Raw genomic sequence first — 18,769 nt, 5'->3', positions numbered from 1 at the left:
TACACACACACACACACACACACACACACACACACACATATATATGTGTCAATCAAGTGCGTTCTTACACAGCATTATAAAGTCGTAGCAAGACTTCACTTGATCTTGATTTTATCTCTCTGAATTGGCTTTTAGGCTGGCTGCATCACACTTTTGACTCCTATTTAAGTGAGTGTGCACTAGGACTCCAAGGTTCCTCTCACAGTTACTACTAATAAAGCCAGGAATCATCTATTCCATACATTTGTAATTGCAAAGTGCTTTCATGGTCTTAAGGAACCCATTACAAACTTTGGCTCCCCATAAAAAAAGTTAGTGTTGAGACCACATTCTTTTAAAATCTGATGTATGGACCAGCTTGCAAAGTCTGGCATGATCTTCAGGTCAAGGAAATGCTGCTCTTCTAGTCTAGGACCAAACTGTTCTGAGCATGTGAGACAGAGCTGAGTTAGTCCGTCAGGACCTGAAAAATGTAAGGTATAAATAATAAAATGAGGATCAATATGAATAAAGCTGCTTTGACAAATACGAATTCCAGCAGTGGTTAAAATTTGGCATTCAGAATAGAATAGAATAGAATAGAATAGAATAGAATAGAATAGAATAGAATAGAATAGAATAGAATAGAATGGAATGGAATGGAATGGAATGGAATGGAATGGAATGGAATGGAATGGAATGGAATGGAATGGAATGGAATGGAGTAGAGTAGAGTAGAATAGAATAGAATAGAATAGAATAGAATAGAATAGAATAGAATAGAATAGAATAGAATAGAATAGAATAGAATAGAATAGAATAGAATAGAATAGAATAGAATAGAATAGAATAGAATAGAATAGAATAGAATAGAAAACAGAGTGGAGTGGAGTGGAGTGGAGTAGAATAAAAGAGTTTGAAGGGACCTTGGAGGTCTTCTAGTCCAACCCTCTGCTCAGGCAGGAAACCTTATGCCATTTCAAACAAATGGTTGTCCAATCTCTTCTTAAACATTTCCAGTGTTGGAGTATTCACAACTTTTTTAGGCAACTTGTTCCACTGATTAATTGTTCTGTCAGGAAATACTTGTTTTGTGGGGTTCTAGGTGCTCTCTGAGCTTCGGTGTTTTCTTGCAGATGTTTCATTACTCTATTCGGCATGTAAGTAGGTCATTTGTGCCCATGCTGTTGTCCATTCAATGCTGAGCAAAAGGTTGAACAACATGTTCCTTGCCATGTACCTTCTGACTCGGTGTTCCTGGATCAAGGTCATTAACATATTAGAAGTTGAGCCTCACTGAACCATAGGTAGGATGGAAGTGGATCTTTGGGATAAGAGAGCCAGTTTGATCTAGTAGTTAAGGCACTAGACTAGAAAGTGGGACAGTGTGAGTTCTAATTCCACCTTAGCCATAAAAGCCAACTGGGTGACTTTGGGCCAATCATCAGAAGATGTTGAATTCCAGGCCAGTCTAGCAATGAAAGCCAGCTGGGTGACTTTGACCCTATTACCAGGAGGCTGTTTAGTTCTAGTGCCACATTAGACATGAAAGTCAGCTAGGTGACTTTGGGTCAATCACCAGGAGATGGTGAGTTCTAGTCCCACCTTAGGCATGAAGGCTGGATGGGTGACTCTAGGTTAATCACCATGTTCTGTTCCAGCCTATGACTGGTCCTATTTGAATGTCAGGGACAACCCCTTTTTATAGTCAACAAGCTGGAAAAAAACCAACCAAATTTATTTACAAAGAGTTCAAACAAAAGTTAAACGAAAAGTTCAAGAGTTAAACCAAAAGTTCAAACAAGAGTTAAACAAGAATAACAGACCAGGACTCTAGCAGAAGATCTTCAAACAGTTGCCTTAAGCAACCAGCACCTCCCACACCTTCCCCTTTTATCAGCAGTCTCAAGGCGTAGCTTCTCATTGCCTTCTCCCGAGTTGCCTCATTGCCTTCCTCTGTTCTGCTCTGCTAGATTGCCTCCTACTCCTAGCGTCCCTGAACAGAGCCAGCTGTGGATCATCTTCTTCCAATCCCTCATGCTCACATGACTGAGTCTGATGAAGAACAAGATGGGAGTGGCCAGGCTGAGAGTCCTGCAGTGCATCAGAACCTTCCTCTGACACCAAAGTCTCTCCAAACCCCTCCTCCTCCTCTTCAGAATCATCCGACTCAGCTGCCGGAACCACAGGCTGATGCTGAATCACAGCACACCAGGAGACAGTGATGTTCTGTACCAGCCTGCTACCGGCCATGCAGAAAAGGCAGGGACAACCCCTTTACAAATGGCAAGAGGCTGGAATTAAGCCTGCCAAATTTATTAACATAAAACAGCAAAACAAGACACCAACCATGAAACAGGAGCTATGAAACAGGAACTAATCAAGAAGTTGCCTTCAGCAAACCAGCCCTCCCACACATTCCCCCCTTTTTTTATTTAAAAAGTTTTACAATACATTTTGACTTTAATCCCCCCTCCCCCACCCCTATCTAGCCCTCCCCTCTCCCCCATTCCCTCCCCCCCGACTTCCCAGAGCTAAATACAGGGTATAAAATCAAAAAACAAACATAAGCACCCCTATGTTATCAACAATAAACTATTAATTCTATCTCCCTCTAGCTCATATAAAATGAATACAAACAATATTAATATTACAAATAAAGTAAAAGAGAAAAAGAGAAAACAGAAAAAGAGCTTTACTCAGAATAGATTTTCTTAATCCCAGTCCTTATTCATATTAATTTCAAAAAAAAAAGAAAAAGAAATCACCTACTATTTGCATTCTCCCACCTTTCTCTAATTTCTAAACAAATTCTCAATTACGCGCCAAAAGCGCCTATCTCTGTTAACCTTAATAATCTCCAACCAAACTAAACTATGATCAAAAATAGTTCTTGCATGTATCACGCCAAATGTCTCGCAGTTCCAGATCATCCTTGAGTTCAAGTAAAAAGAATAAAAAAAGGTTTAGGCAGTCTCTAAGACAACTTGTTGTTAATTAGGAGCTTGCGTACCCATTCTCAGTTCAACACATACTTTTAGTCCATAACCCTAATATACTTTTCTAGCAAGCAAATAACATCAATCTTAAATTGTGTTAAATATTAAAAAAAAACTTTCTTTCTCCTCTATGATAAATTTAATCCATTGAGATTCTAATTTAAAAATTTAATCACCAATCTTGACACCCCAAAGCTTTTGGAGCACGTCTGCCATAACCCCCATAACTTCTTTGGACCGCACCCCGTCCACAGCTTCACTGTAAGTACGCTTTGGAGATTCCATAACTTTCTGCTGGTCTTGCTCTTGCTCTCATCTCGCTCTTCTTAGGGCGGCACGTGTCATCCTCTGGCCTCCTGCAACAACCGATGAGACTGTAACTTGATCCCCTCCAACACCATTGTCCTCTATCTGTCTATCTGCAACATCTTGAAGCTTTCCCTCGCCGTATCCCTTTACAGCTTCCAAAAATGATAGGGGGGTTGCTTTTAACACATTACTATAAAAATCACGTGCCTGAGCCACAGTAACCAGACGATGTCTTTTACCTTCGTGCGTCATCACCAGTCCAACTGGAATCTCCCATCTAAACTTAATATCACATTTCTTAAGTTCCTGTACTAGAAATGCAAAATCTTTCCTTCTCCTTAAAATCTTCGGAGGAATCTCTTTTAAAACCAAGACTTCTTGCTCAGCCACTACCAATTTAGTATCATAGGCAGCTTGAATGACTTCATCTCTAATTACTCTCTTTGTAAAATAGACCACCACATCTCTGGGTAACTTCCTCTGTCTTGCAATCCATGAATTTACATGAAAAATTTTGTCCATATTTCCCTCAATTTCAGATGCTGGCTGGCCCAGTACCCCTTCCAGAGCCTCAGAAATCAGCTGCTTTAAATCTTCTTTACAATTCTCCTTTAAACCCCTGATTCTAATAGCATACTGCATCTGATGATACTGAACAAGGCTCAATTCTCCGTCCATTTTATCCCTTATATCTTCATTTTCTAATACCTTTGCTTCTAATATAGAGTTCTTTTGACTGAGATCCTCCACTTTTACTTCCAGCTGTTGCACACATTCAGCTACAGATTCAATCATAGACAACATGTCCACCCTCATTGCTCTAAACTTCTCTTCCATCTTCTTCTCCAATTTCTCCATTTTCTCCTCCATTTTCTCCTCCAGCTTTTTCAACTGTTCATCCATCATGTCAGACATCAATTGTGAATGCTTTCCAAGAGCATCTTGTAAATCCTTAAGCGTCAATGCCGGAGGAGGTGCAGGAGGAAGCAAAGCTTGCAATGAGGTCTGTTGCACCAGGGAAGACCCCGCACTCCGAAGAGCTTTAGAAGTTTTAGCCGCCATCTTCCCCCACTTTCACTTATTGTGCACTTTCACTTTAAAGCTATAAAATCCATTGAGCTAGAGAGTAAAGATAAGAGTCCACATCACCTTGACCTCCTGTACCGCTCTGCCTGCATCTTGATAATCAAAAGTATTTCCTTTTGGCAGGGGTGGTTGCTAACGCCTGGCTCTGCTCCATAAATCACGGAGCAGAGACGCTGCGCAGCTCGGAGCAACCCAGGCTTCGGGGGGGCTCAATCCTTCAGCCGCCCAAACTCTCAGCTCAGGCGGCCCCAGAGAGCTCAACCCCTACCTGGGGCCTCACCCCCTCCTCTTCTCCCGAGGAGGGGGCTTCAAATCCATCTAAACAGCTGATTGGCGCTGTTTACGATGGAAAAACACAGCTGCGGAGCGGGCAGCCCAAAAACAGCTGTCTTCAGCGTCGCGTTGCCACCGGAAGTCCCACACATTCCCCTTTTATACAGTTCAGGGCGTGGCTTCTCTCTGCCTCCTTCTGAGGTGCCCCATTGCCTTCCTCTGTTTACTCCTGGCTGACTGCCTCCTGTGTCGGGCGTCCTTGAACAGGGCCAGCTGTGGGTCATCTTCATCCACGCTGTCAGGCTCACACAGCTGGGTCTCCGTCGTGACCAGGTGGGAGGGGCCTGGCTGAGGGCTCTGCAGAGCCTCAAGGCCATCATCAGCAAGCTCTTCAACACCCCCCTCCTCCTCCTCTGAGTCATCCAACCCAACTGCCAAACCCACAGGCTGATCCTGAATCACAACAAGTGAATTGTAGTCCCACCCAAGCCATGAAAGCCAGCTGGGTGACTTTGAGCCAATCAACAGGCAATGGTGAGTTTTAGTTCCACTTTAGGCACGAAAGCTGTATGGGTGACTCTGAGTCAGTTAACCAGGAGACGGTGAGTTCTAGTCCCACCTTAGCCATGGAAGCCGGCTGGGTGGCTGGAAGCCAGTCACCCTCTCTCAGTCCAAATCACATTGTTGTTGTGAAGAAAATAGGAGGAGGAGGTTATGTTGGATATGTCTGCTGACTTATTTGTACAAATAATGAAGGCAGGATACAAACAAACAAATAATGTTATTTTGCATAAACTGATGGTGGTGATGAGGCTATTTCCAAGGAGCAAACTACAGTTGAACGAGAGACGGAAAGAAGTTTCTGAAATATTCCGTTACTTGCTTCTTGAGCTGAGTTTTGTCATTAGCAGGAAAAAGTTCATGGGGCTCTAATAAGGAGAAAATGAGCCTATATTTCAGAGGGGTATTCAGAGATTTCCTTTGCCCGCTTAGAATCAGCGGTGAAGCTGTTGAACTCAGCTTCTCTTTCCTCCCCTGCGAGACGGGGGTCCCTGGAAGTGGTTGCAAGGCAGATCTGCTGCTATGGGATTGGCAAGGGAAATTGAAAATAAGAGCACTCTTTAGTTAAAGGCTGGCAATTTCCTGCTTTCCCAATTGCCAGAAAATAAAATAAAAAAATTCCCTGTGTTTGGCAAATGTTTCTTCTATTTCCCAACACTCTGCATGAAGTTGTTTTTATAGTCTAATTGGCCCTGTGGATTTCACTCCTGCAATTTCAGATGGACCGAATGGACTCAGGCAGAAATCCATATCTATTTATCCAGGGAGAAGGCCAATTTAAATCAATGGGACTGATTTCGATGTGCACAGTTGTTTTGCAGACCCTTCTCTCTTTCCCAAGTGTAAGTGATACCTTACAAATACATTTTTTGCCTATCTCTATCTCTCCCTCTCTCTATATTGCTATCTCTAATCATTTCTCTTTCTCTCTCTCTGTCTCTCTTTCTTTGTCTCTCTCTGTCTCTCTCTCTATATATATATATACATAAACATACTGTATATATACACACACACATACATAGACACACAAACATCTATATCTATATATACAACACCTCTCTGTGTGTCTCTGTCTCTGTGTCTGTCTAGATGAAAGAGAGAGAGATAATGATAAGTGATATATGATAGATGGTAGATGATTGATGATAGACAGACAGACAGATAAATAGATAGATAGACAGACAGACAAACAGATGATAGATACATAGATACATAGATACATAGATACATAGATACAAATAATAATAATAATAATAATAATAATAATAATAATAATAATAAGAAGAAGAAGAAGAAGAAGAAGAAGAAGAAGAAGAAGAAGAAGAAGAAGAAGAAGAAGAAGAAGAAGAAGAAGAAGAAGAAGAAGAAGTTGGAAGGGAGTTTGGAGTTCATCTAGTCCAACCCCCTGCTCAGGCAGGAAACCCTATACCATTTCAGGCAAATGGCTGTCCAGTCTCCTCTTAAAAACTTCCAGTGTTGGAGCATTCACCACTTCTGGAGGCAGGTTGTTCCACTGGTTAATTGTTCTAACTGTCAGGAAGTTTCTCCTTAGTTCTAGGTTGCTTCTCTCCTTGATTAGTTTCCATCCATTACTTCTTGTCCTGCTTTCAGGTGCTTTGGAGAATAGCTTGAGTCCCTCTTCTTTGGGGCAGCCCCTGAGATATTGGAACACTGCTATCATGTCACCCCTCACTCTTCTCTTCGTTAAACTACACATACCCAATGTTCTGAACCAGCCCTCTTCTGGCCTTGTAAAGGCAAACCCCTATTTAGAAAGAAGAGACTGGAGAGCGTCCAAGGCTAAAAGGCATCCGCCAAGATTTATTACGCAGTTAACAAAAACACTAGAGCTTGTCTTCTCAAGCAGAAAAGTTGCTTTCAGCAACCAGCCCCTCCCCAAACACTCCTTTTATAGAGAGCTCAGGGCGTGGTCTCCCTGTGCCTCCTCCCGAGGAGTCCCACATTCTTTCTTTGTTTGTTCCTGCTCGACTGCCTCCTGCGTCGGGCGTCCTTGAACAGGGCCAGCTGTGGGTCATCATCTTCTGCACTATCGGGCTCACGCAGCTGAGAAGAGGGCCCCGGCTGGGAACTCTGCAAAGCCTCCACGCCATCATCAACCGGTTCGTCTCCCACACGGTCCTCCTCCCCCTCATCTGAGTCATCCGACACATCTGAGCCGGCTGCCGAAACCACAGGCTGGCCCTGAGTCACAACACTATCCCGCACCGCAGGGCCCTTCCCCCGGGTCTGCCGATCCGGATGCGGTCGGGATGGGAACTGTTCGTGAAACGCAGTCACCAACGCAGGGGCATGAACGGCGGTCGCGTCTTCCCATGTGAAGTCCTCCGGCCCGTACCCTTTCCACTCGATCAGGTACTTTCAGCCAGCGGGAATCCCGGATGCTGGCGACCTCGTACTCGGGGGTGCTGCCTCCATCACGAGTTCCTGATGGGGGAGGTTCCGCTTGGCGAAGTGGACAGGCCGGTTGTTCGGGGACCAACAAGGACCGATGGAAGACGGGGTGCACGCGCAGGGAACGTGGCAGAGTTAAACGATAGGCGACCGGATTGATGACGGCCTCGACTGGGAACGGTCCAAGGTAACGGTGGTCCAGCTTCCTCGCCGGCCGAGTGGATGGTAGGTTCCTGGTGGACAGCCAGACCTGATCCCCCACCGATAGTGGAGGCGTATCCCTTCTCGACCGATCGGCGAACCTCTTGTAGTCGGCCTTGGCCTTCTCCAGCTGCCGTCGCACCAACCGATGGATCGCCTGTAACTCCGCCATAAATTCGTTCGCTGCCGGCTCCGATGAGTCCACGGGAGAAAGGGGGAAAAACCGGGGGTGATAACCCACGTTGGCCAAGAACGGTGTCATCTGCGTGGAGGTGTGCTGCGAGTTGTTAAAGGCAAACTCGGCTATGGCCAAATAGTCCACCCAATTGTCCTGCTGCAGGTTAACGTAGCAGCGCAGATACTGCTCTAAGATGCCGATGACCTTCTCGGTACCCCCGTCGGTCTGAGGATGATGCGCGGACGAGAGGCAAACCTTAATGTCCAACGCCCGCATCAACTCCTGCCAAAAGCGGGCTGTAAACTGGGCCCCCCTATCGGAGACGACTCTATCGGGAAGGCCATGCAGCCAGAACACCTGTTGGATGAACATGCGACTAGTGGCGCGAGCTGACGGTAAGCCGCGACAGGGGATGAAGTGCGCCATCTTGGTCAACATGTCCACCACCACAAACACTGTCGTGAAGCCGGAGGATGGGGGTAGATCCGTCAGAAAGTCCATGGACACAGCCCCCCAGGGTCTCTTGGGTGTTGGCAAGGGCTGCAGTAAACCAGGCGGGGCCCCTGTCGCTGACTTGGCCTGCCTGCAAGGAATGCAGGAGGTGACATAAGACTGGACATCGTGTTGGACTCGGGGCCACCAGAAGGTACGGGAGACCAGGTTCAGAGTCTTGAACAGGCCAAAATGCCCCGCAGCCGGGTTATCATGACACTGGCTGAGGACGAGTCCCCTGAGTGGCCCTCCTGGAACATAGAGCCGGTCACGATAATACAGGAGTCCATCCGCGACCGACCAAGGCAAATCTGGCCCCACCTCTTCCTTCCGCTGAGCCACACACGCCTCCTGCTGCTGCGCCTCCCGGATCCGAGCCCGTATATCCACCGGCTCCCGCACCGCAGCAAAAGACTCGACGGGGATCACTGTCCTGGGTGGAAGCTTGTCTTCCGCTCGGGTGTATTCGGGCTTTCTGGACAGAGCATCCGCTCTCTGGTTGTGCCCGCTTGGTATGTACCGCACCCGGAAGTCAAACCTCGCAAAGAAGAGGGACCACCGGATCTGGCGTTGATTCAAATTCCGAGCGGTCTGCAGGCTTTCCAGATTCTTGTGGTCCGTCCGGACCTCGATCTGATGCCGCGCCCCCTCCAGATGATGCCTCCAAGCCTCGAACGCTGCCTTGATGGCCAGCAGCTCCTTCTCCCAGATGGTATAGTTTCGCTCCGAGGGGTTCAATTTCCGAGAGTGATACGCGCAAGGGAAAAGGGTACTGCTGGGCGTCGTTGCCTGGAGTAACACGGCCCCAATGGCAATGTCGGAGGCGTCCGCCTCCACGACAAACGGCCGTTGCGGGTCAGGATGCTTCAAGATGGGCTCCTTCATGAAGGCGTCCTTCAAAGCTTGGAACGCCTGTTGTTCGGGGGCGTTCCACTGGAACCGAGTCTTCTTCTGCAGGAGCCGGGTGAGGGGGGCTGTCAAGGCAGCAAAGCCAGGGATGAATGTCCGATAGTAGTTGGCAAATCCAAGGAGTCACTGAACGTCCTTCACGCGATGCGGGGGTTGCCAACTCTGCAACGACTCGACTTTACTCGGCTCCATGGCGATGCCCTCAGGAGAAATGCGGTGACTCAGGAAATCGATGGTCACCTGGTAGAACTGGCACTTCTCCAACTTGGCAAACAGCCGATGTTCCCGGAGGCGCTGCAGGACCTGACGGAGATGCTGATGATGCGCTTCACGCGACGGGGAGTAAATCAGGATGTCGTCCAGGTAAATCACGACAAACTGGTCCAACAGATCCCGAAAGATATCGTTCATAAAATGCTGAAACACAGCGGGGGCGTTGGTCAGGCCAAACGGCATCACCGTGTACTCGAAATGTCCATAGCGAGTACCAAACGCTGTCTTCCACTCATCACCCGGCCGAACCCTGACGAGGTTGTAAGCTCCACGCAGGTCCAGTTTCGTGAAGATCTTAGCCTCCCGGAGTCGGTCCAAGAGCTCGGGGATGAGGGGCAGCGGGTAGCGGTTACGCACCGTGATGGCGTTGAGTTTCCGGTAGTCACAGCAAAGCCGTAACTCGCCCGACTTCTTTTTGACGAAGAGCACGGGCGCAGACACTGGCGAGGACGAGGGCCGGATGAAACCACGAGCCAAATTCTTTGTCAGGAAGTCCCGCAATGCAGCCAACTCGGGCTCCGACATGGAGTACAAACGCCCCACTGGGAGAGGCGCATCAGGGACTAGATCAATGGAACAGTCATAGGGCCTGTGCGGGGGTAATTGGTCCGCCTCTGACTCGCTGAACACATCAGCAAAGTCGGACAGTTCGGGAGGCAAGGAAACCCCTGAGGAACCCTCCATCTGGCCGGCACAGATATGGCGGGTGTGGTCCACGCACTGCAAACTTGGGAAGGTGACCAAGTTCTGAGACCAATAGATCTGTGGATCATGCGCCCGGAGCCACGCCAGTCCCAAGACCACGGGGAAGTGCAGATCCGAAGTGACGTAAAACTGAATGGCCTCCACATGGGTACTGATGGCCATACACACGGGTTGCGTGGCGGCCGTAATAGGCCCGGACAGGAGCACTCGACCATCGATGGTCTCCACAAGCATGGGCGGATCCACTGGACACTGGGCAACAGCCCATTTGGCCACAAAGGCCGAATCCATAAAGTTAGTGGTAGCCCCAGAGTCAATTAAGGCATGGACCGGAATCCCCTCTGGCTTGCCAGGAAGGATCAGTCGTGCCTCCAGAATCAAATGCCGTGGAGGTTCACAGGCACCGTCGGAACGGCGTCGCTCGGCGTGGTTGTTGTGGGTCGCCCGATCTTTCACACCGTCTAGATCGGGCTCGGGCCGTTTCCCGATAGCAAAGCAGGGGACTTTCTCGGGGCAGGCTTGGTCACTGACGCCCGCTGACGCTTCTTCGGGCAAGAAGCAGCCAAATGTCCAGGGTCCCCACAGTAAAAACACAACCCCTCCGATCGTCGTCTGTCCATTTCCGTCACCGATAGACGGGACCTGGCGGCACCCAGCTCCATTGGCTCCTCCCTCTGGATGGGGGCTCACGCACAACAGGGGCGACAGGGGTCTGTGGGGTGGCACGGCGACTCTTACCCTGCTGCAGCCGGGCATCGATCCGCAGACAAAGATGGATCAGCCCATTCAGGTCTGAGGGAATGTCCACACGGGCCAGCTCATCCAACATCTCCTCTGACAAGCCATCCTGAAAGGCATCCACGAGCGCAGCCTCATTCCAGGCGGAATCCTGGCTAAGCAGCCGGAAATCGCTGATATAGGCCTGTAGAGGGCGCTGACCCTGCCTCAAAGCTTTCAGGCGTCGGGTGGCAGTCTGCGCCTTAATCGGGTCCTCGTACATGAGGCGCATATGGTCACAAAACCCCCCAAAGTTATCCAACAAAGGGCTAGGCTGTGCCAACAGAGGCGTGCCCCAACGAGCTGCATCTCCCGACAGAAGGCTCAACATGAATCCCACCTTATCTCGGTCAGTGGGGAAATCAGCTGCTCTCACGCTGATATAAAGCTGGCATTGTCCCAGGAAGGCAGGAAACAGTTCTGGTTTACCAGCAAATTTATCCGGCATAGCTATCTGACATTTCCTCCTGGGTGGGGGTGCAGCATGTACCTGAGCTTGCAGTTGTGCCACCTGAGCTGCCAGCAAAGTGAGTTGCTGGGTGAGCTGGGCATTCTCGGCAAGAAGCTGCTCCATCGTAGTAATAAGGGGTGGGTGGCTGAAAGCAAACTGTTCTGAACCAGCCCTCTTCTGGCCTTGTAAAGGCAAACCCCTATTTAGAAAGAAGAGACTGGAGAGCGTCCAAGGCTAAAAGGCATCCGCCAAGATTTATTACGCAGTTAACAAAAACACTAGAGCTTGTCTTCTCAAGCGGAAAAGTTGCTTTCAGCAACCAGCCCCTCCCCAAACACTCCTTTTATAGAGAGCTCAGGGCGTGGTCTCCCTGTGCCTCCTCCCGAGGAGTCCCACATTCTTTCTTTGTTTGTTCCTGCTCGACTGCCTCCTGCGTCAGGCGTCCTTGAACAGGGCCAGCTGTGGGTCATCATCTTCCGCACTATCGGGCTCACGCAGCTGAGAAGAGGGCCCCGGCTGGGAACTCTGCCAAGCCTCCACGCCATCATCAACCGGTTCGTCTCCCACACGGTCCTCCTCCCCCTCATCTGAGTCATCCGACACATCTGAGCCGGCTGCCGAAACCACAGGCTGGCCCTGAGTCACAACACCCAATTCCAGCAACCGTTCCCTATATGTTTTAGCCCCAAATCATCTTTGTTGCTCTTCTCTCTACCATTTCTAGAGTCTCAACATCTTTTTTACATCGTGGTGACCAATACTGGATGCAGTATTCCAGGTGTGCCCTTACCAAAGCATTGTAAAGTGGTATTAGTACTTCTCTTGATCTTGATTCTATGGAAAAATTCTTCTCTGTAACAAGAAAGGGCTAGGTACCAAGTGGGTCTAACACCGGCCGGCGAAGTACCAACACGCTCGAGTCCAGCTGGCTTCACGAAACATGGGCAACACGAAGGTGATCTGTGCCGCCCGACAGTCAGCAGCATGAACCGCCAGCACTCCAACGCCAGGCCGTGGGTCCCCATGTCGGAATGGCCACGGCGCTTCAGCTCTCCTCCATGCCAGCCGCTCCGGACATTAATCCGTTTTTCCTCCATTTGCCAATCTTCTGCCATTCCAGGAACCCTTCTAAGCCGCAGCTCCATCGGCTCTGAAAATCAGCTGATCGGAGCCCTGCAAGCCGTGGCTCTTCCAGCCTGAGCAGAGGCCTTTCCAAAGGTCGCCGGAACTCACAAGGCCCGTTCCAGGAACGGAGGGCTATGACGCTAAAAATGGCATCGGCAGCCTTTCTATCATCCATCCTAGCCCCAACTCAGAGGGTGAAGGAAAGCACCAGCACCCCTGTAGGACTCTGTAGGACTCCCGAAGATGTCAGTGACACCACAATCGCTGGAACTCTTTGCGGAGCTCAGCTGAGCACGTCCGCCATCTTGGGCATGCGCAAGGGTAGCATGAGGGTAGAGCCTTACCAGTTGTTGGAGGGCTGTTGGCTGGAACACTGTTTAAGAGAAATAAAGCTCTCGCTAGAGCCTGCATTGTCTTGACCCCCTAGGTCAGGGGTAGGCAACCTCGGCTCTTTTATGACTCATGGACTTCAACTCCCAGAATTCCTGAGCCAGATATGCTGGCTCAGGAATTCTGGGAGTTGAAGTCCATGAGTCATAAAAGAGCCGAGGTTGCCTACCCCTCCCCTAGGTCATAGCAACCTTTACCTTTCTCTTTTTAAAGGAGAAGGAGGAGATACTGCAAAATGAAAGTAAGGTTTTCCTCCAGCTAAGTCATCGCCTGGAGAGTTTCTGAGTACAAAAAAAAGCTGTTTTCTAGACAACAATGTGAAACTCTTTTGCCATTGATTTCTCTCTGACCCTGTAGCATGAGGTTTCCTGCTGGACCTTCCTTCCTACGATGAACCAGTTGAGAACCTGAAAATAGATGCTAACTGAAGGCTGAAGCAAAACAACAACTTCTGAAGCGGAGCCACTTTACTACTCTGGATGTTATTAATGATTGATCATACTATTCTACACTTCTTCTTGGGTCCCAGGGCCTCGTAAAGAAACTACTGACAAAACAGATGTTGGGCCCCAGAACCAAGAATGACACATGGAGTTACTTCGTCTGACTAATTCCTTCATTGTTGTTTGCCTACAGACAGAATCTTGCCAGAATAAAGCAATTATCTGCAGAACTCTCAATATACTTTGTGAATTGTTAAAGTGGGGCCCTCTTCATTCTACAGAACAGAATAACGGAATTGAAAGGGACCTTGGAAGTCTTCTGGTCCAGCCCGCTTGCTCAGGCAGGAGAAACCATTTCAGACAAAAGGTTGTCCAATTTCTTCTTAAAAAAACATCTAGTGTTGGAGCACCTACAACTTCTGGAGGCAAGTTGGTCCATTGATGAATTGTCCTCACTGTCAGGATATCCCTAGGTTGCTTCTCTCTTTGACTAATTTCCATCCGTTGCTTCTTGTCCTGCCTTCGGGTGCTTTGGAGAATAGCTTGACTCCCTCTTCTTTGTGGCATCCCCTGAGATGTTGGAAGACTGCTATCTTGTCACCCCTAGTCCTTTGTTTTCATTAGACTAAACCAGACATGTCAAACTCGTGACGTCGCGTGACGTCACACAATGTATCGGGAGAGTTTTGCCATTGCCGGCAATGGGGTGGGCATGGCTTCCAGATGACACGTCTGGCCTGCAGGCCGGCAGTTTGACACCCCTGGACTAGACATACCCAATTCCAGCAACTGTTCTTCATATCTTTAGCCTCCCATCCCTTAATCATCTCTGCACTCATTCTAGTGTCTCAACATCTGTTTTTACATTGTGGTGACCAAAACTGAATGCAGTGTTCTAAATTTGGTCTTACCAAGTCATTATGAAGTTGTATTCGAATAATAATAACAACAACAATAATAACAACAACAACGATGATGATGATGTTAGGAGGGCCCTTGGAAGTCATCTAGACCAACCCCCTGCTCAGGCAGGAAAGCCTATACCATTTCAGACAAATGGCTGTCCAGTCTCTTCTTAAAATCTTCCAGTGTTGAAGCACCCACAACTTCTGGAGGCAAATTGTTCCACTGATGAATTGTTCTCACTGTCAGGAAGTTTCTCCTTAGTTGTCAGTTGCTTCTCTCCTTGATTGGTTTCCATCCGTTGCTTCTTGTCCTGCCTTCAGGCGCTTTGGTGAACAGCTTGACTCCCTCTTCTTTGGGGCAGCCCCTGAGAGATTGGAACACTGCTATGATGTCACCCCTCGTCTTTCTCTTCATTAAACTAGACATGAATTTGGCTCCTTTCTACCAGTCATTCCAAACTTTGCTGCCTTTTCACTATTTGAGAGGTGTCCTCTCTCTTTTGAGAGTCTAGATTACATTCCACCAGAGTCTACACTCCACAAAATCACTGTGTGTTCTCCTCCCCTTCCTGGTATTTTGGCAACCGAGCACTGACTGCAGAAGTGCAATTAAGGTAATTGGAGCTAGCAAATGTTAAGGAACTGCAAAGTGTAAAAATACAGGTTAAGGTTAAGAAAAGACGGTTCTAAAATGGTTAAGGCAAGAGAGGAACAGGCAGCTTAATTATTATTATTTTTTTAAAAAATCATTTCTCAAAGCACTACCCAGTGCTTGCCTACACAGCAGCAAATGCTCCAGCACTCAAAGTCTTTAAGAAAAGACTGGACAGCCATTTGTCTGAAATGGTATTGGCTTTCCTGCCTGAGCAGGGGGTTGGACTAGATGACCTCCAAGCTCCCTTCCAACTTCTTTATCATTATTATTATTATTACATTCCTGGAGGCGCATACATTCATACACACCCCACACAACGTTACAACCACCTCCCTTAGTGAGCTGGGAAAACCCATCACGGCAGCAGCATTAAGCCCAAATGATATAAAAAAAAATTAAGTATATCTCTGCAAAAAGTGAAAGAGTTATCCAGGGAGTGAATTTCTTCAGCACAGAGAGGGAGTGATGTTGCTTTGGCTTCTTTTGAAAGACAAAAAAAAAAAAAAAGCTGGGAAGGTGAGTGTGTTGGAAATATTAAACTATGGCAAGTTCTAAAGGGAGAGATTCCTGGCGGATTGAGCAAGGAGTAACATTGCTCTGTTAGATCAAAGACGAGGGGAAAATAAAAATCCATGCTCAAAAATCCATGCTGTTTGAAAACAAACAGAAGGGTTTAATGCTTCCCAAGCCCTTCCAATTTCGAACGGTTTGCAACTGTTCCCTGCAGCTTTCTTGAAAAATAGCAGCTGAAGAACTCAAGGGCTGAAACCCCTTTGTCCAACTGGGGTAGTCCTTGACTTACAACAGTCCATTTAGCGACCATTCAAAGTTACGATGGCAAGGGGGAAAAAAGGGACTTAGGACCGCTTTCACACGTATGACCATTGAAGCATCCCCACGGTCAGATGATCCAAATTCACACACTTGGCCAACTGACTCCTATTTATGACGGGTTTCCCGGGTCATGTGATCTCCTTTGGAGAGTCAACGGGGAAACCAGATTCCCTTCAGAACCGTATTACTAATTTAACAACTGCACTTAACAAAGGTGGTGAGAAAAGTCGTAAGTGTATTCAAAACGGACAGTGAATAATGTTTATATGTTACTTATATGTAAGGGTGTAGATCGGTACGTATGTTGTGTACAGTATGTTTTAAATGTGTGTCATGTGTGTGTACACTTTGAGAGGAAGCAACTCAGATTCATTTTTAATGTGTGCCATTGTGCCCACGAGGGAAAAATACAGTAAAGGTTATCTAAACTAAAATGGGAACGCGGTGGCTCAGTGGCTTAGGACGCTGAGCTTGTCGATCAGAAGGTCGGCAGTTTGGCGGGTTGAATCCCAAGTGCCGCGTAACAGAGTGAGCGCCTTTTACTCGTCCCAGCTTCTGCCAACCTAGCAGTTCGAAAGCACGTAAAAATGCAAGTAGAAAAATAGGGACCACTACGGTGGGAAGGTAACAGCGTTCTGTGCACCTTTGGCGTCTAGTCATGCCGGCCACATGACCACGGAGACGTCCTCGGACAAGCGCTGGCTCTTCGGCTTTGAAACAGAGATGAGCACCGGCCCCTAGAGTCGGAAACGACTAGCACACATGTGCGGGGGAACCTTTACCTTTACCTTTACCTAAACTAAAATGGGGGCAAAATTCACTTTACAAATTTCTCACTGAGCAGCATACAGGACTGTCTGTATTTAATGTTAAGCACTACAAAGACCTTTCCAACATTTCATTCAGATCCATCTTTTTTATTAAAGGTAATATTTCATACCATAATTTGGGGATGATCTCTTTTTGTTGTTGTTGTTCAATTGATTTAGTTGGGATTTCATCCCCGCTTTCCTTCAGTGGCAAAGGCTTTGCTTTTAATTTTTAATTTTTAATTTTTCACTAGCAAGAAAAATTTGAAAGGACTTTGTCTGTCAGCTGACATTGGTGGAGGTACAATTTGGTTAGCCCATGGTTAGTGCACCTGGCTAGAACCTGGGAGATTACAGTTTCTAGAGTTCTAGTTCAACCTTAGGCATGAAAGCCGGATGGGTGACTATGAGCCAATCACCAGGCGATGGTGAGTTCTAGTCCCATCTTAGGCATGAAAGCCAGATGGGTGACTTTGAGCCAATCACCAGGCGATGACGAGTTCAAGTCCCACCTTAGGCATGAAAGCCAGATGGGTGACTTTGAGCCAATCACCAGGCAATGGTGAGTTCTAGTCCCACCTTAGGCATGAAAGCCGGATGGGTGACTTTGAGCCAATCACCAGGCGATGGTGAGTTCTAGCCCACCTTAGGCATGAAAGCCAGCTGGGTGACTTTGAGCCAATCACCAGGCCATGGTGAGTTCTAGCCCCACCTTAGGCATGAAAGCCAGATGGGTGACTTTGAGCCAATCACCAGGACATGGTGAGTTCTAGCCCCACCTTAGGCATGAAAGCCAGATGGGTGACTTTGAGCCAATCACCAGGCGATGGCGAGTTCTAGTCCCACCTTAGGCATGAAAACCAGCTGGGTGACTTTGAGCCAATCACCAGGCAATGGTGAGTTCTAGCCCCACCTTAGGCATGAAAGCCAGATGGGTGACTTTGAACTAAGAGCCTTGGTGGAGCAGTGGTCTAATGCCTCCTTAAGTAACACCAGCTGCCTGCAATTAGTGCAAGTTTGCATCCCACCAGGCTCAAGGTTGACTCAGCCTTCCATCCTTCTGAGGTAGGTAAAATGAGGACCCAGATCGTTGGGGGCAATAAGCTGACTTTGTAATAATGTCGCTTGGGGGGGGTGAAAGCCCTAATAAGCAGGTATATACATAGAATGAAGGCTATTGCTAAGCACGTTTGATTTTTGCTTAGATTGTAAGCCGCCCTGAGTCTTCGGAGAAGGGCGGGATGTAAATGGGATTAAAATAAAATAAATAAATAAATAAATAATTACCAGGCAATGGTGAGTTCTAATCTTTAAAAACCAGTGGAATAGCTTGCCTTCAGAAGTTGCAGATGTGACACGGACTAGGCCTGCCCAGTTTTTGCCAGGCGGGCGCTAGTGCGAGTGGGGGTGTGAGCGTGCATGTACACACACGTGCACGCACTTGCCAGCCTTTTCCGCGGCCCACAGGTTGGGGACCCCAGGAGCAGGAGACCTCCAAGTTTCCTTCCGCCATTCTATTACGACTCCATGTTCTAAATGTTTTCCATCTCTCCAGTTAGCAAGTTTCCCTTGCGGCGAGTTTTCTTCCAACCGGTAATATTAACAGAAATGTGCTGTTAATTGTTCTTATTTTTATTTTTTATTATTTTTTTCTGTGAAGTTTCCAAATTCTGAGAGTTAAGCAAACCACGGATCTGTGCTCCTTCTACCTCTGAAAAAAATAAATAAAAATCAGCACTTGCTTATCTGACACTCTTACAAGTGTAAACAGCTGTACCTTCCAGGGTCGACGAGATGTTACAAGTGTAAAAACAGCCGCTGTGCATAATATCCAGACTGGTGGTCTACGAGTGTTCCGGTAATTTTTCTCCCCTGTAAACTCCAAATGCAGGTGAATAGAAGCTGAGGCTGAATGCAATTGAATGGGAGGCAGGCCCCTGCCAATTAGAAGCCCCAGGAGTTTGCTTCCTTCACAGTTGCCACGTTAAGCCTCACAATGTTTG

The 18,769-nt window shown here is 47.7% G+C and overlaps 1 long non-coding RNA gene across 2 annotated transcripts in view; it reads left to right on the top strand.

The window, feature by feature from the left end:
* The window catches only part of LOC310635702, a 213,437-nt gene that overhangs the window by 12,657 nt on the left and 182,011 nt on the right, over positions 1–18,769 (top strand). The window contains exon 2 of one of the 2 annotated variants that reach the window (XR_014491478.1): positions 6,550–6,730. This is a non-coding gene — a long non-coding RNA (uncharacterized lncRNA). The remainder of the gene's footprint in view (positions 1–6,549; positions 6,731–18,769) is intronic. The other variant, XR_014491479.1, reaches the window with a different exon arrangement.

The sequence above is a fragment of the Vipera ursinii genome, assembly GCF_947247035.1.
Source record: "Vipera ursinii genome assembly, chromosome: 2".
Classification (NCBI taxonomy): domain Eukaryota; kingdom Metazoa; phylum Chordata; class Lepidosauria; order Squamata; family Viperidae; genus Vipera; species Vipera ursinii.
Note: the sequence above shows the minus strand (reverse complement) of the source record. Positions and strands in the feature narration are given on the sequence as shown.